The sequence below is a fragment of the Melanotaenia boesemani genome, chromosome 5, assembly GCF_017639745.1.
Source record: "Melanotaenia boesemani isolate fMelBoe1 chromosome 5, fMelBoe1.pri, whole genome shotgun sequence".
In the NCBI taxonomy this organism is placed as follows: domain Eukaryota; kingdom Metazoa; phylum Chordata; class Actinopteri; order Atheriniformes; family Melanotaeniidae; genus Melanotaenia; species Melanotaenia boesemani.
In genome coordinates this window covers 32988263-33012070 of record NC_055686.1, presented here as the reverse complement: position 1 = coordinate 33012070, position 23808 = coordinate 32988263, and the positions used below count along the sequence as shown (strand labels likewise).

Below are 23808 nucleotides of genomic sequence, written 5' to 3'. Positions count from 1 at the left end.
AAATTTGGGTTAGAGTGACCAATTGACCTGACATGCATGTCTTTGGACGGTGGGAGGAAGCCGGAATATCCAGAGAGAACCCACACATACACGGGAAGAACATGCAAACTCCACACTGATAAGTCATCGACCCCCCAGGTTCGAACCTCCCGCCAGCCGAGGCTTTAACCAGCGACCTTCTTGATGTGAGGCCGTGGTGCTAACCGTGCACGACATGTCTTTATGTCTACAACAATAATGTTTATATGTGTACAGCACATTTGTAGTTATTTGTTTTTATAATGTGCGATATAAATACAGTGGGCTGGATTGGCATAAAACTAAAAATAAAGTATGAAATAATGCATCCGTTTGCATCTATAATCAATCGTTTGAAATAATGAAAATAATAATTTCATTAAAGGTCCCATTTTATAAACTTTTTCAACAATTTCATATGATTATCAGAGGTCCAACAACATTGTTCCGACCCTTGCTGGTGCCCACTCTGTGATTTTAGAAGGCAGATTCAGCTAGCTGAAGGTTGGGTCAATGACAATATACCAGGGGCGGTGGTTATTTCCCTTCACGGGGTCTCAAGGAAAAGATGTCACTCACATGTTTGAGAACACTTTCACTAAAAAGTGGAGCAAGCAAGTGAGAGAGATGACAGAATTTTCTCATTTTTGGGCCTTATACACAGGCTAAGAGGACACATGTGACTGTTAGAAATTAATTTTGCATAATATGGGACCTTTAAAAGCAAAAAGAATAAAAAATAAAAAACAACAGACAAATAACGAATTGTGTTTAAATGACAAAATATCTTAGAAGCAGCAGACTTTTAGCACAGCCATCAATAAGAAACACCTGTTCTGCATCTGTCATTGGCTGGAAAGAAATTGGTTTATGTGATAAATGATCTCTATGAATCATGAGAATTAGAGCAGCAGCAAAAGCTGAGCCAAACCGTGTGTGTGGGCAACATTTGACATTTACAGAAATCTAAGCTACGGTAACATTACCAGATGATGTGCAAGGAACAAAAGCATCGATTTGCATCATATCCTTCTTGTTCTGCTGTCAGGAGGAATAACTAAATTCAAGGATTTATGACCAAATTCCATTTAAGTCAAACTCTAAGTGTTTGCTAAGAAATATTATTGTTTTCAAAGGGGTTTCAGTAAGCAAGTGAGAGGAAAAATCTTTGACTCATGAATATGTTTCAGTCCGATGCAGTTAAAGTCATGTCTGGAACTTTGGGGCATAAGAAATTTGTTCTGTTGATCTTTTGATTTTTCTGAGTGCTGAAGGAAGGTCATGGGCAGAAGGGTGAAGAAGGAGGTAGGGGGCGGTGGTTTGACAGCTCATCAAGATAGCAGCACATTAGTATCGACACCAAGAACTCACTGGGGGGAGCGAGTCTTATCTTTGCAAAGCTAGGAACAGAGGAGATGGGAGAGAGGGGAGATAAAGGGAAAGAGATTGGGCAGGGGGGGATCTTTTGCGGGGTGGGGTGGGAGGTATGAGCTGTAGGAAGCCTTGGCAGATGTCTGATGAGGATTGAGGTGGATGAGACTGAAGACTGCTTTAAGAGTGGAGCATTGACTTAAAATCTGATTTCTGTCAGAAGTCAAGCATTGAAAACAATGTTTAACTTTCCCTACCAATTTATTTTAATTGTGTAACTGGAGATGTCAAAATACAGAAAATGTACAGACAGTTACAACGGTACTGTGACCCACTACAGGAAGCTGATTTATTTTACCTCCATCTTTTTTTTAAGATAATAGTAATCCATAACTTATTGTGCCAATAAAATCTTTCTGTCATGTTCATGTTTTGATTACAGAACTCAAAGTTTATGATGCCTTTAAAAAGGTCATGTTTGGTCACTAGCATCACTAAAGCTCTGGCAAATACTTAACCCCCCACAGTCATTCTTAACACATATTTCTACCTTTTTGCTTCTTTAAAAAAAGCTATGATGATCTGAGTTATTCCTGATATTATTCCAACATGCTGATAACCTAACAATTCACTGCAGTGGGTTAAGGCTTGACCTTTCAGTCCAGAACTCCAAATGAACATAATTTCACAGTGTAAAAAATTTCAAGTACACATTCACAGCAAAATCACTTTACAAAGTGCAGACGGCAGGAAGAATGGACAAAAATGCTGCAAGCAGGCCTGACAACCACTGGCCCGCCCACTATCTCTCTCTGTACAACTCCCACTGCTGCTGCAGCATCTCTTGGCAACATACAGTGTATACAGACAGGTTATACTGATATGAACCTGACAACAAGCATGCCTTTAGGCCTAGATGACAGAGCTGCAGACTCAGCAGGTATAGGCTCCTTTGTTATTTCTCTGCATTTCATCCAAAATCCTATTCTTGTCATTGGTACCACAAACCCCAACGCCTGACGTGCACCAGAACTGTAACTGTTAGCATGGAGCAATGGCAAAGTTGGGCTGAATGAATGAATGAATGAATGTATGTTGCAATTGCATTAATTGCATAAATTCTTTGTTTAAATGCATTAGGCCAGCTTTCCTGTGATGGTGACCTGTCCAGGGTGTACCCGGCCTCTCATCTGCTAAATGCTGGTTTAGGCTCCAGCTTCTCTGCAACCCTTAATGGACAAAGCGGTATAGATAATGAATGAAAGATAGGTACACTTTAACTCTTTTTCTTAATGGTCATAATTAACACCATTACTGACTTGTTTTTATCTTAAAATATGTAACTAGCAGGGACTATTTAAACACTGAAATAACTTCATGTTATTAGACTGCAAATGACATTGTTGTAACAAAAACAATGCTTTGTGTAGATTAAGATCTGAGTCAGAAAAATGTCTTTTTCTTTGCAGATCTTGAGTGAAGTAGAGGACAGTAAAACCAACAAGGTAATACCTGAGTCAAGAAGCAGTGAAGCAAGGATTACGATATTCAAACAGTATATACTGGAAGATCATTGTTACCTTTCCCACGACATTCCTCTCCACAGCAGCATCCATTACATCTATATTTACTAGGCTATTATCGTTACTGTCGGGCAAAAACCTACTATCTCCAAAATTCATAATTTTTTTCTTCCTAAATCAGTACTATAGTACAACACTGCTGGGATCATTCCTGATTTTAACTTCAGGGACTCCCTTCCCCAGAACAGAAATGTCAGGAGAAGCGGTGTCCGCTCTGCAGGGACCCTTTATGTCTGTAGTTTTACAAATATTTAACCAAAGATATATGATGTAAAACATAATACCATGTTTGATGACAATATGCCCAATTATACAAAAACCATACAGTTTTATTTATTTCTTGAAAAATAACAGTTTTTGGACAAAGGCGGTTTGCCCTTGACCACAGCGTTATGCAAATTAGATGATGCCATCATTTAGTACTTCTAGCGACTTTTAGGACAGCCAGTAGCTACTTTTATTATTTTATATTTTATTATTATTAGTATTTCTCCTGCTTCAGTGTTATGCCGAAAACTTCATCTCCATCGCAGGAACGCACTTTTAAACAATATGAAGCTACGATCATTGAAGTAATTTCTGAGTCGCATTATGGCTTAAAATAGACCCAATATTTGTTGTAAATTTCATTAACCGCAACATGTTATTATCAAGAATATTTAGATTGACTCCGCCCAGTGAAACAGTTTCATCAGGACATTAAAAAAGGTAAGCTGTCTTCTGTCCTGAGTGTTTTTATCACAGCATTTCTGGCTGAGAACCTGGCAGAAACACAATGATCTTTCAAATATTGCATTTCAACAAAGTGCAATTGTGATTTGCAGGTTTTTCCATTGAAAAGTGTTTAGCTCATTAGCTGTTATTTTCATAAGATCTCGTCCCCCGAGACTCCACTTCAATGGCAGTTATATATATATATATATGTATATATATATATATATATATATATATATATATATGTATATATATTTTTTTTAATTATTTGTAAAAAGATTTCTGCGCCCTGCTGTTTACTCATATTTACTTTAACAGTTTTACTTGAAATGAACTGGTCATGTGACCCTCTACGTCCCGTCCACGGTTGTGTACATACGAAAAAAAGTGTTTCCATTAAGCTTTTGCAATATACTTTTACATTGACACGTCTGAAAAACCACCTCATGAGAGCGAAAAACGTCTTAGTGAAATTTGAGGGTTTTTCTAAATGTTGGTGTATCCATTATCGTTTTTTTTTTTTTTTTTTTTTTGGTGATATTTAGGTTTTATGAAATTTTAGGGGTAATGGAAACACATCTAGTGACAGGACAAGTTTGGTAATGAATTTTGTGTGTCTGTTTTATGAAGGGCTTATTTCAGCTTTAAAAAATTTATGTTTGTTCACTCCTGGATGCCACAAGCTTGAAAATATTATTATTATTATTTTTTATGCTCATGGTGCACTTCTTTACTTTTTAAATCTACTTTTACTCTCAGAGCCCTTGGGGGAAGAAATTAAAGCACGGCATGAGACCAAAGTATAAATATCAGTCTCAGTGGAGCAGAGGAATTTTAGAAATCTTTAGAAATTTAAGGCAGATACAAGAGGTAGATAAATAAAAATATACATAAAATGAAGTGGAAATGTGGTATGAAGTGATGATACATGGCCAAAACAAAGCAAAAAAAAATGGAAAGAAAACAAAACATGATGGAACGGTGGAAAGATAAATCTCTTCATCTCTCACTGGCTCTGTTTGTTTTCTGATGGTTTTGGCCTTAAGTCATCTGTCGATCCTCCTGTAAATTGCCTGTGTCGATCCACCCTTGCGAGCTTCCACACACTCCCCAAGTCTCCGTTAAAATGGTCACGCCAATAAAAACCCATCCACTTGTAATGAATTGAAAGAGAAGCTAAAGACTGAAAGGGCTGATTTGGTGACAATTGCTGATGATCCTCTATTGAATTAGTATTGCGTTAGCCAGCATCGCTACGTCCAGCAACCCTGCTGGGATAGGTGTGGATTTTGTCAACAAAGAGGCTTTTGCCCCTTTGGCCTAATCCACCCTTAAAACTAGAAAAATACAACATGGGAAGAAATACCTCCTAAATTTACGGGGATATAGTATGTTTGGAGCAAAGCACTGCGATTAACAGGGTTGTGCTCTGTGACTCCGGACGTAACAAACCTGCAGACAAAACAGAGGGAGTTAAGGGGAAAAAGTAAAAAAACCTCAGGTCTGATGCAAATTATTTACAGTTTATTAGTTTATTAGTTTTATAGAAGAAGAACGTTTAGTTTAGTTCAACTTTGCCACAAATGAGGAAAATAGAAATAAAAAAAGATCCTGGCTTCGGTGTAATGGCAGTCAAATCCTGTGGGGCTGCATTGTGAGTGAACTGCTGATGCTGTAATCTCCAGGTAAGCTCCTGTAAGGCTTGCATCCTTGCTCTTCAGTCTCAGCCTCCTGTTTGCAACACTATTAACGTAGACCAAGAGACTCTTGCAAAACACTAACCACCTGCCTTTCCCCAGAGCCGATTACAGCTGTGGGGTCAAGAGAAGCTAATGTGACTTTGTCTGGAACTGCTTGCCGTGGCTCTGAGGTGCTGAGCTGCACGCCCTTAGATTACATGGACGGAAGGGATTCTAAAAAAGAAAAAAGTCAACGCAGGAATTATTATCAAGTAGTGGGAAACATTTGTCTTTGTTTGCAAAAGCTAAACTAAATGCAAAAGCTAACAAACACAGGTGAGCTGTAATTCTCATTTTATTTCTTGTTCTGTACCTACAGAGGCATATTGATTTCTTCCTTCACAGCTTTGATGTGCTGTAGAGTGAATACCCATCATTTTACTCTGGCTTAGGGAAGTACTTTTTTAATTTATAACAGCTAATTTGCCTGCAGGTATAACTAGTTCTTTCTATTTAAATAAATAGAAACTGAAATTTAAATAATATTAATAAACAATAATTTTAACACCTGTACTGCTAAACAGCTGAGGTTACCAGAAAACCCCAATACTGTATTATCAACAAAGTAGAAAGTTAGTTTTAATCTCAGTGGAATAAAAATGAATTGAAGTGTACGTTTAACACAGCATGTGATTTTGGATTCTGAATTTTATCAGATCAAGCATCCAGCTGTAGGTTTATAATGCAGGTTTTGACTGTATGGCTTTCTAAATGGCACTTTAATTCACATACATATATCATACTTAAAAACTGGACTGAATTCAGCAAATGCCCAGTTTTTTGTGAAAAAAGGGGGAAAAAAACAGAAGAAAAACTAAATTTGGTGCAAAATTAAAGCATCTTTAACTCTCGTTAAAGCGATCTCTAGAATTTAAACACACAGAACTTGATGAGCATACTGAACCACATCTGCTGATGCTGTCAGTGTTTTGAATTATAAACGAGAAATCTGAACTTGCTTTATGCATTATTGTACAGACTTTTAACCATATAGAGTGATTTGTTCTTTTTTTCTCAGTTATTCTCAGTCAAAGGCGACACTGTCAGCTAGTTTACATAAGCATCAATAAAACACATTATCCTTTATTGCTGCACTTAAACCTTAGAGTCCATTATATATGACCTGTACCATCTACTGCTTCCAGTCTGAAGAAGCCACTTTGTACACAAGATAATCCCACATGCTGGCTATTGTGACTGTTGTTAACCACATTTTCCACAAACAGAGTGAAGAATCAGTCGTTTGGCTGAGAATGGATTATTCTATTGTCATGAGAATTATACAAAAATGAAACAAAACAAATAAACAGAAAAACATTTTCATGTATCTTGATCTTCACTCTCATCTTTTTCTACCGAGTTTATCAGGACCAGGTCTTTTGTGGTATAGATTGTGTTGTCGTTGGTTATCTCCTTCCATCTCTTGCTATTTTTTGGTCCTAGTCAGTACCTCAAGCAAAAACATTTAGAACATTTAATTAATGTCCCCCAGCTTTTTCAATTTTCCCAGAGGATGTGGCAGGTAATGATCTTAGTTGGTGCTCCAGCATGTTTACTATTAAGGTGGTGCAGCAAATTGCTGCACCGACAACTTTAGCTAACTAGCCTTTGCAGTAAAGAGTTATTTGGTCCACATCCGACCTTATACAACCAAAATATCTCCAGACAGTGGATGCAGCTCCTTTTTTTGAGTCACAACATATGTTACAACTCCCCTTTCTGAACTTTCTCAGTAACCTCTCACTGCATCTCCAACTGCACAGCTGCTCTGCTGCACACGTTTACTGGTGCAGCAGTGATTATGGTCCCTCCTCAAACATTGTCCTGCTGCGCCACATTCCTAATGTTGTTTAAACTGATGTTTCGGAAAAAGAATAAATTGATATCATAATAAAATTTTAAAGTGGTATACTGCCCAACGCTAAATCCTAACTTCAAAAAGCTGGATAAAATGAACTGCCACCCTACCATTCATGTAACACACTCACTCTCAAAGAAAAAAGAGAAACACTAAAAATGCCAGAAGAATCACCACACATCGTCTGCATCGCAGCCATGCTGAAATAAATTATGTAAAAATCAGAATTCCTGCACAAAGCACATAAAGCAGATAACGTGGCATTTTTGGATAACAGTGAATCTGCTCTCCATTCAAGGTGACGACAGAAAATCCATACTCTGTCTGTGTCTGTTTGCATTGCACGTGTGGGTATGCGAGTGTGTGTTGACCTACATTATCTCAGTGTGTGCTAGTGGAAGTGTCTGCTTGGGTTCAAGTATGTTTCACTGCACACTGTCACAACCCACAAGAGATTTCACATCTGAAAATGGATGAAGCTATTTTAGAGAAGTATGTCACAGCAGGAGCTTGTTCTCCTGTAGAGATCAAGTGGTCTGGTAATAAGGCTGTTGTCTTCTGTGGAGATTATCAGGACTGCTAAAGATCAAAAAAGGAAGCCAGCTTGTCGGTACAGAGTAGAAAATAATTCCATTATACATGATGGGGAATTTCCAGCCAGGAAGTTAGCAACAGCCACATGTAACAAATCCAAGCTTTATGACCATTGTCTTTGCTAACTAGTAACAGAGCAAAACTTTAGCATTGTTCATTAAAAGAACTACTTTAAATGAAAAGGAAAGAGAAAATGTTCCTTCTGGTCATTCAGGTCCAGGTTGGACCCAGTTTTGTCCTTCAGAACTGCTTTAATTGTTGGTGTCATACATTTTAAAAGGAGTTGGATACGTTCCTTAAAGATTTTGCTCCGCTGTGCAACCAAGTACGTGCGTATGTGTATCGTGTATGCAAATCACCATGTGTCATCACCTGGCTGGGATTGGTTGCACTCCATCAAACCTGGTTCGCTGCCCTCTGGACCAATTGCTGCTGCTGCTTCCTCACTCATCAGATAAAAGGGCGCAGCATCCCTTCAGTCAGTGGCAACAGCATTCATGGTCTGACAGCTTCCCCTCTTGAAGAGACCATCGCTTGTTTGGCTGTGTTTTGTGAAACTTTAGTGATCTGTGTCTGACCTGTTTGGTCTAGAGTTGAGGCATTAAGACTGTTTTGCTTGGTTTCTGTATGCCTATTGTAATTGTTACTTGTTTGGAGATTGGACCAGTTAGTTTTGTCTACTATCAATTTTTGTTTATCTTGTTTAGTTATCGGTGCTGCTCCTGTTGTGGTTTTGTTTGTGGACAATTCAGTGCAGTCAGTTAGGTTTTGGTATCTTTGATTTGAACCTTAGTTTGCCTGGCTGTTGCTTTCCATTTATTTGGTCTGTTCTGTTTTATTTGTTTCTTTGATTTGAGCAGCAACATCACCCCTTCCACCCTGTGTTTCTGATATTTTACATTCCACCTGCCACACAGAACAATAAATTCTCCGTTATTCTGTTTTAAATCTGGGCATCACCCTTTTAAGTTACTTCCTCCTTCCCTGGCTAAGCAGGGTCGTAAAATGAGTGTTGGCTCGTACAGGATCTGAACCCGGAACCCCTTGCACCCCAAGAAAGAATTTAACCCCTTGACATTATAGCATTACACACTTGCTGCAGATTTGTTGGCTATACATCCATGATGAGAATCTCTCATTCCACACATTCCAAAGCTGCTCTACTAGATTGAAAGTTCGGTAGTCCAGTGGTGCATTATCCTGCTGGAAGTAGCCATCAGAAGAGGCTACACTGTGGTCATAAAGGGATGGACATGGCCAGCAGCATGCTCAATTAGGCTGTGGTGGTAAAATCAGGCCACAAACTAAGGAGCCCAATGAGTCCCAAGAAAATATCCCACACACCATTACACCGCCAGCAACACTGTTTCCACCAAATTCTTGGCCTACCATCTGGATGTGGAACTGAAATGGAAACTCATCAGACCAGCAACGTTTCTCCATCTTCTATTGTACAGTTCTGGTGAGTGTGTGTGAATTGTAGCCTCAGCTTCCTGTTCTTAACTGACAGGAGGCGCCCGGTGTGGTCTTCTGCTGCTGTAGCCCATCTGCTTCAAGGTTGGACATGTTGTGTGTACAGAGATGCTTTTATGCATGCCTTGTTTGGAATGAGGTGTTATTTAGTTTAGTGTTGCATTTTTATTATCACCAACTAGATATAACTTTATCAATTCATCTTGAACATGTCTACATGACTAAATACACTGAGCTGCTACCATATGATTGGCCAGTTAGCATTTTGTCTAAACAAGTGATTGAAAACGTGTATTTAATAAACTGTAAAACACAACTATTTTGTTTTCTAATTATGCGATCAGAATCTGGGAGCAACCTCCACTTTAAGCTTTTCCACTTCACAGTGCAAACTAAACCTCAAACCCAATCTCAAAAATACAAATCCTGTTTTAAGAAAATTGCTATTACAATAACTGATATGAGATTCCCTCATTCTTACATTGTGCTATTGTAGTTTTAAAGCAGCCCTAACCTGAGCTGTGAGGACATGTTCTAATCCACAGATCAGCTTTTCAATGATCTCATTTGTGAACGGCTCAGAAGACACCCATTATAACATAAGTTGGTACATCTTTAAAAACAGAGGTGTCGCAACCAGAAGTCTAGCATTCACATAAGTCAAATACAGACACTTATTTATCATGTGTGAGCACAGAACCTTCAAGATGACAATGCAGATATGATGTAGAAACTGAAATGACAGCAAATGTGTCTAAAATCTGAATTCAGAATACTGCTATTAAAAATTATTTCAGTATCACTGAAAGAAAAACCCCACAAAATCATAATGTCAACTATAAAGGTCCTCCTATCTGGGTTTTGGGTGTCAGTCACAATTACAGACTGCTGGAAACAAGCTCCGTTGTTAAATTTGTAAAACTTTCAATGATTGTTTGAAGCAGCCCAAATCAATATAGTGCATCATGATCAAGCTTATTCACACCCCAACACTTAAACATCAGCAATAACAAAATACAGAAACTGAATTCATAATGATTATTTTAGCACATTCTTTGGAGCCTATTAAGTGCGATGAAATACCTTTTAAGCGTTATTTACTGGATATAAGCTGTCTAACATTACTGAGCACCAGTTGGTGAGTTTGCCCAACACCAGAGACAACATTTGGTTTCCAACAACGTGAAGCGGATCAGAGAATTGAATGTTGTGACATTACCTTACAGCACATATAGCTCTCTGAAAAGGTCAGAACAGCAGAGCCTATAAGAGTTGAGAGACTCGGATTCCTAGGTGAGAGAGTGAAAAGGCAGAGAAGAAGAGCGAGGGCATCTGCTTTGACCTAGACAGGATATAAACAAACAAACAGGCTGCCAGGCTATCAGCACACACACTGAACAAACAGGGAGGCTGACAAATCTCCCTGCTATCAGTGGAAGGAAGCCAGGTTTCATGCAGGTTAGAAAGGTGACGTGTTGCAACCACAACCAAGTGCTGTTGACACACCCTAAAAGGAAATATGATCTTAGCTGTACTGTATTTATTCCAATCATTAATTTCTTATTAAATATCAAACATTATTCCCATCTCTCAGCATCACTGCTTCATCTGAAAGTTGACAACAGATATACCAATGAGGTGATTAAATTGACTGAGAATTGATTGCAGTTTTCCCGTCTTATCAATCTGCCACCAGGCATCATTCATCATTTATGGCTTAGCTAATGTCACACACAGTGAGAAGCATACTTGCCTGTTGTCAATAATATATAGCAAGAAAGGACCAGTGTCCAATTGTGTCCACTTAATACTCTGATCACGTAGGGCCAGAGTGTGCAATTTCTCCTGAACACGGCATCAAGCACATTCTGCCAATTAGTTCCATCTCCTCAGGTTGAATTGTACTTATTACTGAAATCAGTTCACGCTGCCTTTTTGGCTGCAGTGAAAACCTTCTCTGGGCCTTTGTTAGCTTTCAGTGCCAGAGAGATGGATAGGTGATATCTGCAGAGCATCCTTAGAGCCAGAAATGACTGTGCCCAATTCTCAATATCTAATCTGCTAATAAATAATATATGTGAGCCTCCAAGGAGCCCATTTTTACTAAACAAGATACAACAATTGTAGATAAAAATCAGTTTGATAACTTGCTTTTTTTTCCTTTTTTCTTTGTAAGAGATATCTTTTTAATCCTACAACCTGGAACCCAGATGCTTAAATATCTAGCATACCAAAAAAACAAAAAAAAAAAGAAAAAAAAAAAACATGCTTATGACTAGAAACTAAACAAACACCTAACTAAAACAGTGGGGGATCTACCTGCATCTCCTTCAGAGGTCACCTGTCAGTAATGTGCAGTCCTGTTTGGGACACGTGTGAGCTCTCCCTCATTACTTTTTGGTTCCACTCCACCAATGTTTCTGTAATTTCATTAGCTCAATCTCTGTTATTCTAATTAAGTGGACATATTTTTGAACAAATAAAAGTTAATGAGGTTTTATAAAAATAACTTGATGTGACCTTTTTACTTATTCATTTACACGCCCACCACCACCTCCCCCCTCGTCTTCCTGCTCCTGTCAAATTCCACTTTTGAAGGACCATTGATTTTGTGGAGTGTACAGCTGTCATCCCCACCCCTACCCACCCCCACCTTCCTGTTTTCCATAGATCATTTAGCCTTGTCATCCATAAATCTGCAAAATGCCCTTTTCAAGCTACTCATAAACACCCTCATAGATCTCCAAAAATGCCACCACTCTGAGGCAAGAGCTGTTGAAGGTAGTGAGCACGCAGTGTTTCAGTTCCCCACAGAAACCAAGTAATAAATGACAGAATGAATGTGTATGTTACAGTCAGAGTGCGAACCATACCGTGGGCTTAGGGGGAGCCGCTCTTTTGCATTTCCTATCTTTTTTCGGCAAGTAAGAACATGATGCCAGCTGATATTACAGCTTGCCCCACAGAACATAAGCGTACCAATACATAATGGTTAACAACTCTTATGCAACAATAATACATAACAGGTGCAAATGTCCCTTTCAAAAAAAAATTTTACCACTCTTTTTGCAAAGATGAACTTACATAGTTAATATTCCCCACATATCACACACGTACACAGCGAAGCTTGCCATACACAATATAATGAGCAATGATAGTTTCCCATATTGTAAATAGTTAAAGCAGGTCTTACCTTTTACGCATTTACTTCTTTTATTTTGTATTTAACGTAGATCTACAGGAAGTTTACCTTTGAGCGCTGCCACGCTTCAGTGGTCACAATAATTATAGCATCCATAGTCATACTTTAGGCTACAGTGAATTTGTGAGCAATCAGCATACATTTTATTGTCAGTATTATATAGCTCCCCCAACATTTCATAAATTCTGTTTCTAGGGGAGCTCATGTTTCATTAAGGGGAGCTATAGCTCCCCCAGCTCCCCTGTGGTTTGCACCCTGGTTACAGTCAGCAAAGCAAGAAAAACATTTTTTTTTTTTTGTAGCAAGCAACAAGAGAGAAAAATTATTTTTAATCACAAGATGTAAAGGAAGTATAATACTAGGATAAGTTTTGGAATACTTTTTTTTTTCTTTACCATAATTGCACCTAATTCTATTAAAAATCTCACATAGGGCTGAAATGGTATCACTAATAAATAATTGATACAGTAGCTAATTCACAAATAGCTGAGTTCAATGGGGCATTTTTGTTTAAAATTTATCTGAAAAATCAGAAAGCCTGTTTTTAAATCACTAAATGTGGACTGAAGAAAAAGGCTTGGATTCAACAGAAAGACATAGAGAAAGAGGTAGAGTCCTACATCTCTACCTCTCTCAGCTTTCCCTCTGTCTCATGCACTATTGCTATTAAAATCATTATGTGTAGTTTATCTAGTAAATGGCCCTAAAGTTTATTTGACAGCTCTTTGCTAGCATGAGGTCCATTAGCTTATTGCATGTAATGACAGAAAAAAGGGGGTAAGGTGGGAGATAGCTGTGCTTTGGGGCACTCAGAGAGCTGAAAATTCAATATTGTAGGAAAGATAAATCCTTAGGAGGAAAAATAGATCTTAGCTCAAAAGCTGTTACAAAGTCTATTGTTTTTCAATACTGACAAAAATGACTCTGAGGAGCTTCAAGCTCTGCTTCGCATTCAATAATTCATGTTTCTTCCAAACATATTCAAGTGAGCATTTGTGGAACAGATATATAAACATGACTAGGCTAGTACAACTGTTGCTACTGGGATTAGGCTGAAGTTCTTGAAATCCAATAAATATGATGCCAAGAATCAAGCTTTGCACAAAGATGGACTTCTCCTAATCATTCAATTAGATTTGCTGCTCTTCTTCTGTACCCAACAAACTTTGCAATTAAGCGCTCACTCGATGTGAAACTGAACTTCTTCTCTCTTTTTTTCTTCTTCAGTAAGATTTTCAGACATTTAGGTGAATTTCTCTTCGGACATGAATGTTGGAATATAACAAAAATATTGTAGTTATGGTTCCAATAAATTTCAACATGATTTGTATGATTATCAAAAAGCATTTTAATTTGAAAGATATTATCCTCCCATGAATGTATATAAGCATCATTGTCCTGAACCTCCTCCCGACCTTGTCTTGAGCCACTCATTGGTCCCACTGGGCTCACATATTCATCACTTTTTAATATGAACGTTTTGCAAGAACATAGGCTCCTCTCCATCGCTGAATGAGACCATAGAAGCAGAAAAAGGAGGGAAGTGGGGGTGGAAAAGTGTTGGGGGTTAGTTGTTGAGCAGAACAGAAGTAAAACTAGCTGTGGGTGGTATGTAAAGGGACAGTGTGCAGGTTTGTTTGCAGCTAAGAAGTCAGTGATTCACTAAATGGAAAGGATCCAAAGGTTATGCAGCAGGAAGTGTAATTACAGGTGGGGTGTCAAACGATGCAATGAGAGTATATCTGCCAAACAGAAACTGTTTCACAGTCAGAAACTTCCATGTAAGTCAAGTTCAATGTCAGTCTAAATGAAAAAGATAAACTACTCACAACTTGGCTGAGCAACAGAAATGGAATATCAGTAAAGATAAACACATGACATACTTAGTAGAGCTGGGTAAGGATTTCAAAAAGTCCTTCAATCATAAGGAATTGAATAGTGTTTAATATCTTGACTTGTGATGATGCAAAAGCAGGGCTGTGCAATGTGTCAAAATTAGATTTTTATTTAAAACAATAAAAAAAAACAGGGATATCAACAAACAACAACTAATATTAAAATAAAATTTCCATATGGCGAATCCAGTTAAATACCAGAAGTAAAGCTTCCATCATCTTTTTGTTGAAATAGCTTATACTCAGACCCCTCTAGCAACTATTTTTTGTTAAAAAAAATGTAATTAACTATGTTTTTTTGGTTGATATTGGAGACGTATGGAGTCTGACGTGAAAGCATGTCGTTCATATTCTCACTCAGCGAAATAATTGCCTCATCAAGCTATGAGCACACCATTTAATTTCTCACATTTTTTATTCCTACAGCATGTGGGCAGAGGCCTATTTGAAAATGCTCAACATTGCTGCAAACTAATTTACTTGAACAAGATTCTGAGGTGTGGATCAAAAATGTCTTTTTCTGCTGAAATTTAAGGCCATAAATAAAGAAAGTTTCAAATGAATTTTAACTGTCACAAACTTTATTCAGTAATATTGCTAATCAAGAAGTACTGAAAAATCTGACATTTCTTCCTTATTTCACTGCACGATTCTTTTTATCTTTAAAGATCAACCTGTTAAATTGTCTACCTTTTCATTAAAGTACTATTTATGATTACAGAGCATCTATGCCACATTATTTATATTGTGGCACATACTGTTGGAATAACTATATAGGTCAAAGCTATTATTAAAATCAACATTTCTTCTATTTAAACTTTATATATTAAATGATAAAGCAGTCCAAGTACAGATAATAAAAAAATAGATTTCCACTTATCTTTACTATCAAATGAAGTCAAAATGGTCAACAAATTTCGAATTCTGGGGCAACAGTGGCTCAGGTGGTAGAGCGGGATCGTCAAATATGAAGGTTGGCGGTTCATAATGGATACAATGTAAAAGCACTTTGGGGGCCTTGGAAAGCACTATATAAATCTAATCCATTATTATTATTATTATTATTATTATTATTATTATTATTATTATTATTATTATTATTATTATTAATATTAATACATTCCTCTTTAAAAGTTTCAGAATCATTCATTTCTGGCGTGGTGTCAGCCACTGTGGCCGAGTCTGTGTGTCATTTTATTTGTTGTTGAATGCAAAATAAAAAATAAAAAAAGAACAAACACCCAGACTGCTGAACTACCTGCCGGCTTGCTGGTCCATCTCTGAGGGAAATTAACTTAGTTGCTGAGGAGAATTGCCTCTGATGTGAGAGGTTGAACCAAGGGCAGACCTTACAGGATACCTAGCGCTAGCCTTACGCTCACCTCTCACATCTACCCTTGAAATTCTATAGGAAGGGAGTTTTGAGCAGCTCTCTGAGCTACTGATGTGTCACAGACAAACAACTGTGATGAAAGCTGACTGAACTTGAGACCTGCTGCTAAAATCCTGAGAACAAAGGATGGGGTTTTGAGCAGACAGGAGAGAAGAGAGTATCCTTTATTCTCATCGTCCTTACAGCCACTTTCACATTCCCAATAGCTTCACTCATGCATGCATGTCAGACCCAGTCAAGCATATACCACCTATCCTAAAAACTGAAAAGGACAATGTAAATATTAGACTGCCACCACAGCTCTTGAAGATGGAAAAAAAAGAACAACTGCTGAATTCTCAACTATGAACTGTGCAGAATAAACAAACAAAACAAACATGCAATCATACAAAAAAACACTCTCAGTCATGTGTGAAGACCCACAGAAGTGTAAATCTATTTCCCTGCAGAGACACAATCTTCTGTCAATGATCCCCTTCTTTCTTCTTATCTTGGCATTCAAAAGATATTTCTAGGCTGCCCTATCTCAGCCTGTAGACACCAGCCTTTGACTGCCTGCACCTATGAAGACTACAATTAAAGAAATAAAATCACTTAAAATCACTGTCATGTGTATGAACACACACACATATGATCTGGCAGAGATTTTACTCAGATAAAATCTGAAACCTACTGGTTTGTGTAAAGGTCTGGACTGTGACTGCATGAAACAATATGAAAATAATATTTAATTTCTCTCTTCATTAGTGTTCTTGCAGCAATCCCGGGAGTTTTGGAAGTGGAATGGTTTTATCTCTACATCTGGTATGCCTAACTGGTATAATTCCTCCATATAAAAGCTGTATAAAAGCTATAAAAGAACCTGTCCTTTGAATATTTTATATAGTATCTTAGTTAATACATGCATGGTTGATTCAAACGTATAAACCCATATGAACAACTCCAGCACAGACAGAGCAACAGTGTGTGGTCAACACTACCAGCAGTATTTCATGCCAGCATCTCAAAGCAGCATAGTCCAGACTGTGATTTCTACCTCAGTGATATTCTACCTACTCACTGGCCTGCTCCTGTCCCTGCTGTTGGCCACCTGTGCAGTGTGACACACACTGCCCTGCATGCACACATCACAACAAAACCAGGCCATATCACAGTAGTTACCTGGCTGAAGACAGATGGAGAAAAGAAGATGAGTTTCTAGCTCATCAGCTCATGTGGAATTTGTGTCTAGGTAGGTAGACGCGTCTGTTCAGGTATGAAGAAAGCATGCCTAAATTTACAAACAACAAAAAAATCTAGTTATAGTAATATTACTATTATGACTGTTAGCATTGTCGCTGTCACGTTGCCAGTTGTTGCCATCGCTACCATTCTTAGTCACCAGTATTGTTGTTGTCACCAGCCCTGATGTTTTTGAAGGTGAGGTTTGTCTTAATGCACCGACCCACAATAAATTCCTCTGCAATCAAACTCCAAAGCTACTAGGTCAATATGCATAATCTTGGGTCTCAATGAATAACCAAGACCTCAGAGACTAATTGTGATGTTACTGACTATGACTGAACAAACTGTGATGAATCATTAAAAAGAAAATAAAAAAATCCTTGCTTTATTTTCTTTTTTGTTTCTTTGTTTTTTAGTTTACACAGTGGAAACCAGCTTGATAATAATAATTCCATGTATAAATACGCCAACTCTTGAACTGCAAGTGGACCAAAGCAGATGAGAATATGAAAAAGCACATTGATTTTACAAAAGTTTTAGAAAGGACTCTTTATTTAGACACCCAAACCGTCGACTGTTTGTCTTTCAAGTTAATCTTAATAAAAAGTGATTTCCACTACAGGCAGCTTTTTACAGACAATGCATCCTTTGGCCATTAAAGACTCACAATAGGTCTGAATCTTGTTCATTTTGCAGGTTGCCAAATAAAGCACTTATTACCTACAAACACAAAGCAAGCAAACTCCAAACATCACACTACAAGGCATTTTTTTATTCTTCTGTCAAGCTTTATGCTTAGAAACTAAAGAAAGAGAAGAATGCTGACAGTAGATCTCAAGGTTTACACAGAAAAAAAGGAAAATAAACAAGAATGTGCTTAAACTGATAAGTGGAAGTGAGCTGTGGTGGGAAGAAAAAGACTGCAGCCAGTTCTGAATCATGATTATCTAACTGCTTCAACCACCTCCAGTGAAAAGCCAAAGAGTAGAAAATCTACGCTAATATTGTCCAACAGAGGCAAACAGAATAGCTGATGTAATACTAAATGTTGTTATTGTTATATGGATTACAGTATTGTCTTTAATCAGTGAATGCAACTGTATATATGATGGAAGCTTTCACTTTCCCTTTAAAGATAATCTACTCGTTTTCATGCAACCTGGTATCATTACACATATTCTATGTTCAGTAATGAACTTTTTTGATATTCAGTCACATAATAAAGGAACCATCATTCCTGGTGATTGCTTTTAAGTAAGGTGAATGTTGGTACTTGTGCTTACTGAAACTCCAGGAGCAGGGAAAATGAAATCGCACAGAGGCCAGTGCTCCTTTTTCATCACTATAAAAGTGGGAGCTGGTATTATCCTCCCAGAAGGAAAAAGGGAGAGGTGAACTGTCGGTGCGTAATAGACCTGATGGGGTACAATACTGAAAAGGTCACTGCTTCTTCTTGAGTTAAACCAGGGAGAACAGCTCCAGTGACAATAAGTTAATAGCATTTTTAAGCTTGATCAGACGTGTGCACAGCAGAACAATATTCTCCTTAGAACTAGTTTCTTTTATCCCTCATCTCTCTTTACTGTCTTGTTCTCGACCGCAAATTCACTACATTATTTTTTGATTATCACATTTAATTTTTACTCCGCTTCAACATTGGTGTTTGTGACTGTGCTACTTTGTTGATAGAGTGGACTAAACTCAAACCATGGCTAAACAACGAGGATTAGAGAAAGGCTTTATCTTTATTGTAACTCTAAGCTCAAAAGATAATTCCAAAGGAAAAAAAATCATCATAATAATAATAATAATAATAATACATGGATCAGTGGGGAATACAGACAACAGTTGGCAGGAAAAACTGGGCTAGAAGCTCTGCTCATTGTATGGCGTTGGCATGACTTTACAGCATAACAAGATTAACCCTTCTTTTCACATGAACTATATTTTCAGCATTTACAGTGAAATTGTGTAATTCCAAACATCCGGATTGACCACCGATTTGATTCAACAATCTAAGTTATCCCTTGGCAAAAGCCACATGCAATACAGAAGAGGATAAAGGTTGACCATCATCACAAACAAATGTTATTCACGGCTTTTAACTTTTCTTATGTCCTTCATGTCCTTTTTCAGGCTCTGATGTCAGAAAGCACTTTAATAAAAAGATTGTGTGAATTTTCCCTCTTTGCTTGGCTTATGAGCAGTGATGCCAGAAGATGTGTGTCAGTGTTTTTTTTTTTTTTTTTTTTTCTTCTTCTTCTTTTTTTATTTTTTTATTTATGGAAATACGAGATGAAGGCCTCTTGAAAAAAAAAGGCTGTCAATAAATGTGATGCTGAGTTGTGATGACTGCTCCAAAACTGAAAGATGGGACTCATTTATTATAGAATTACATTGTATCAGCATATTGATGCTGCAAACTGACAACTGTCACCCCGGATCATGCTTAGGTAGGACTTCTTTAGTCGCAGGGAGAAAAGGTAAAAGTCCTTCAAACACATAAACCACCATCTTGTTTAGTTCTTTGTTGTCCTTTTTTGTTTCCATTTCATCCATCACCCTGCCTAAGAGAGGGAAGCCATGTTTCTCATCAGCCTACATCAGTGAGGTCTGACAAACACACACACACACACACACACACACACACACACACACACACACACAAATTCCAATTTCAATTCAATCCAATAGACACACAATAGACACACTGGCATGACAGTGTGCCCTCAAGCTGCTCCATTTTCCCTGACAAATATCAGCCTGGGCAATTCATCAGAGACATAAGGTCATTCTTAAGATGCTGGCAGATTTTGTCAATAGTACTGCCATGACTTTATGTCATGCAGCATCTTTCTGTCCAGCAACTCATTTGAGGATCTTTTCATGAATTCACTCTTACTTAGCAAATGTAAACAACAGGCTATGTGCACATAACAGTTCTTAATATGCAACTTAATTTTTGTGTGCTTGTTCACATAAATTTAATGTTGCCAACATTAGGCTCCAGCTCTGAAGTGACCCACATGCACAGAAGGTGTGACGTGAAATCCAACATGTTGTGTTAACAGAAATAACTTGCCATGTTCCACCACATCTGACACAGAATTGAGACATCTGTTTCCCTACATTGGATAAAAGTTGAAGAAATGAGACATGAATGCTCAAACTGAAGTCACTTTGAAAAAGATTACAAATGTACCTGGTTTAGGAGCACATATGAAATTGGTCACATATGGGCTTTAAAAGTTGGATTTGCCTACAGTGTGAACATAGCCATAAGCCATTACTGTATCTGTGTTGATCGTTACCATAATGTGGAATTTACTGGAGCAGTTTACAATCGAGTGTGAAGTGACTTGCATGAGGATCAGAATCTCCAAATCCAACATTATGGTCCTCAGTTGGAAAAGTGTCCTCTCCTGCTGGGGAATGAGATGCTGCTCGCAGTGGAGGAGTTAAAGTATGTAGGCATCCTGTTTATAAGTGTGGAAGGTATTGAGCAGGAGATTGACAAGAAAATCGGTGCAGCATCTGCGGTGATGTGAGCTCTGCATCAGCTTAGGGGTCGGTGCATTGCTCATAGTGAAAAATACAGCTTTTGAAAAACAGTGTTGGATGAATAAAATGACATAATTTTGGTCTATCTAGCTTGAGAAAACATATATTTCTCTGTTATTGTGGAGTTTGTAACAGCCTTTAAAGATAGGGTGGAAAGCTTGGTCATCTTAGAGTGGCCAAGAAGAGAGCTAGTGCTCTTCCACACAAGCTTAAGATGCCTCCGTGTGAGGTCTTTTAGGCAGGTCCCACCAGTGCAAAGACCCAGGAAACGATGGAGGGATCACATCTCTTGGGTGACCTGGGAATGCCTCAGGATCCCCCAGATGAGCTGGAAGAAGTGACCAAATGGAGGAAGGTCTGGGTCTCCCTTTTTACACCGCTGCCCCCACAACCTAGCATGGATGTGTAGTAGAGGATGGATGGATGGATGTTTTTAAATTTGGATCAAAGCTATTGGCTCATTGATCAATATATCTATGTAAATTGAAGTATCACTACACCCCTAATTAACTTTGCTGTTTGCTGTTCACAGGGAAAGTGCCCTAGGCTAAACAGGAGCTTTGCACCCCACCCCATGTGGCAAAATGCTTACCAAAACTAAAGCTACATAACTCTGTCACACATATTTTGTAACTAATGCACACATTCTAGTCTCTATTAACAAACAAAACAAAGTCACACTGAAACACTCTAAACTAAGCAAACTGCTACAAAATAAATACGATTTAGTTCAAAAGTCCAGATCAAGAAATGACACAGGTGCAAATCCTAAAACAATGTAAAACGGTGCAATAAAAAAACACACAAACTATAAAAACTGCTACAATTATGATAAACAAAACACAATGAGGCCGCTGTATAAAACAAAAAATCAGTCGAGCAATCAAATAAAATTTTTGAAGCATGTTCATATGTAAGTTGTAACACAAAGTGGTTTAGTTATTACAATAATTCCCTCCTGTCCTTCCAGCCACCAGGCCACCACTCAGAGACACAAACAGGCCTTCTGTCTGTATTCAATCATCTTTATGACATTTCTGCATTCAGTGTTCTTCATTTAGATCTGCTGCTACAGATACAAATATTATTTAATTATTGTTAGATAAAAAAAAAAAAAAAAAAAACATTATAAAATGTAATAGTACCGCAGTCATTATTCTTTTTGAATTAACTTATATTCTTCACTGAGAGCCTCTGATGAAGACAATGAGGCTGACGCCTCTTCTCTAGCAGCTTCTACAGGTGCCTGTTGTGGCTGCAAACTTTTTCTCAGTGCATCTGGACAAATACAAGTTTTACACATTACTTAAAGTTTTATATTAGTAACATTAAATAGCTGTAGCCTACCCTTACAAGAAACAGACAGCTGCAATAAACACTGCTTCGCGAATACAATTAGAACATTTTTTATGTTGTATGAAACCTTTACTTTATGTCATTTGGACATTATGACATGCATGCTTTTAATGGCCTAGGTGGTACTTTATTATATTGCTTAGATATTGTTACGGTGCAGTAGCATTTATCTTAGTTATCTTAGCGTTAGCCCACTGTCATGTCAAAATAAAAAGTTAACACATGCTGCCTTAATGTTTAGTAATTTAAACATACTTCTACTTTGGGTTAGTTTTTCCTTCTCCTACGTTTTCTGTAAGCAGCACCTGACGGCTCGGATTGTCTTCTCATGATAAACTTTTTTGAATAATTTTCTTGTTGGCAACAGACGACATCAGTATTATCATTACAAGGCTGGATACGCAAGAAATAAAGAAAAAAAAGAAAATCTGGACGCGCCGCTCCCCTCCCGCCATTACCTTACCAAACCACAGCAGCAAAAGCAGCAGGTCAGGCGAGGAGGTCGTCATCATCACAGAATATTTTAGCTTCTTTTAAGTTTTAGAATTTGTTTGGTCTAGTTATTATTTACGATGAAATGAAACGGAAATCTCTTTTTTTTTCTTTTTTTTTTTTTTTTTGGCGCCCCTTCAGACAGATGGCGCCCTAGGCAACCGCCCATGCCCAGGGCCGGCCCTGGCTGCACCTAATTACATTAAAAGTAATTAATTTCTCTAGGTTATTGCAAATGAAATTCCTTATTTAATCACAAAACCAGCGAAGATATTCTGTGAACTTTTTCCAGATTTTGCTCATGATGATGATTTTGCTTTTATAAAACCAGATCAACCCACTTCTTCAATGAGCTTCATCATTTCAAGCAAAAGTGTTTTGAAATAAAACTTAAAGTGTTATTCTTTGTGATGTGAATTCTCACCGAACTGCTGATGAGCCACCAGCACAAACAGCTTATACTTTGAGTGACAGCATTACAACAGCAGGCACATCTGCAATCACGCATCATTTCCGAGTAATTTGGTCTCGCCTGAGCAGTATTAACTCCATAGGTGGTCCCGTCTGTTCGGAAGGGTGAATTAAAAAATTTATGTCATAAACTTGATGGGTTCTCAGGAGATCTATAAACTAATAATGAATTTCACCCTGTTTGTGCACAAATCAGCAATGATGGCACCTTAGTTCCCGTAGGTGGTCTCATACGGCCCATATGAGTCCCACATGCTGTGATCAAGGCCTGTTCTTTACATGCTTGAGTGTAGTGCTTGGTATCTTGCTATGGTATTACCAGACACATATTCAATTGGGACACAGTGAGGTGTCAGAATTGTCTACTTCATACGTTATTGTAAAAGAAGCTAGCGGTCTTTGGTTGCTGAATGAGGGGGATTACAGTGCTCTTTTGAAACCCAGCTGACAGGTGTTTCATTGAAGTGGAATTGCAAGCAGAGGAGGGAGGAGAGAACTAAAGAATGGTGAAGGGTTTCTCACAGCATGCTGATAGCAATGTTTTCTAGCCCTCCCTTTGGTTTCCCCCAACCTCTTTTCCTTACCTCCCCATGCGAGTCATTTCAGGCTAAAAAACACAAAGAAGTTGTTTAGGAGGAGACCACAAGGGGTCACCTGATGCATAAGGAGTTCCAAGTGTAGCAAATTCTGGTTGGACAATGGCCCAGCAAGAAGAGGCACACACTCAAAAAGCCATGCTCTGGAATAATCTTGATCTACAGATGTCAAAATCAGAAGTTGAATAGGTTACCAGAGGATTAAATGTTCCTGAAGGAGACAAATCATTAGTCTGAAGATGGGAGGCTTGAGGGAATTTAGGAAAAA

At 38.1% G+C, this 23808-nt stretch overlaps 1 protein-coding gene and 1 long non-coding RNA gene across 6 annotated transcripts in view; both read right to left on the bottom strand.

The window, feature by feature from the left end:
• Nucleotides 1–23808, bottom strand: part of nrxn2b (neurexin 2b) — an 815055-nt gene that overhangs the window by 669494 nt on the left and 121753 nt on the right. The window lies entirely within an intron of this gene.
• Nucleotides 3117–23148, bottom strand: LOC121639936. Its single transcript, XR_006010282.1, has 3 exons — nucleotides 23134–23148; nucleotides 20235–20242; nucleotides 3117–3184 (listed from the first exon to the last, which is right to left on the bottom strand). It is a non-coding gene; the product is annotated as an uncharacterized LOC121639936 (long non-coding RNA).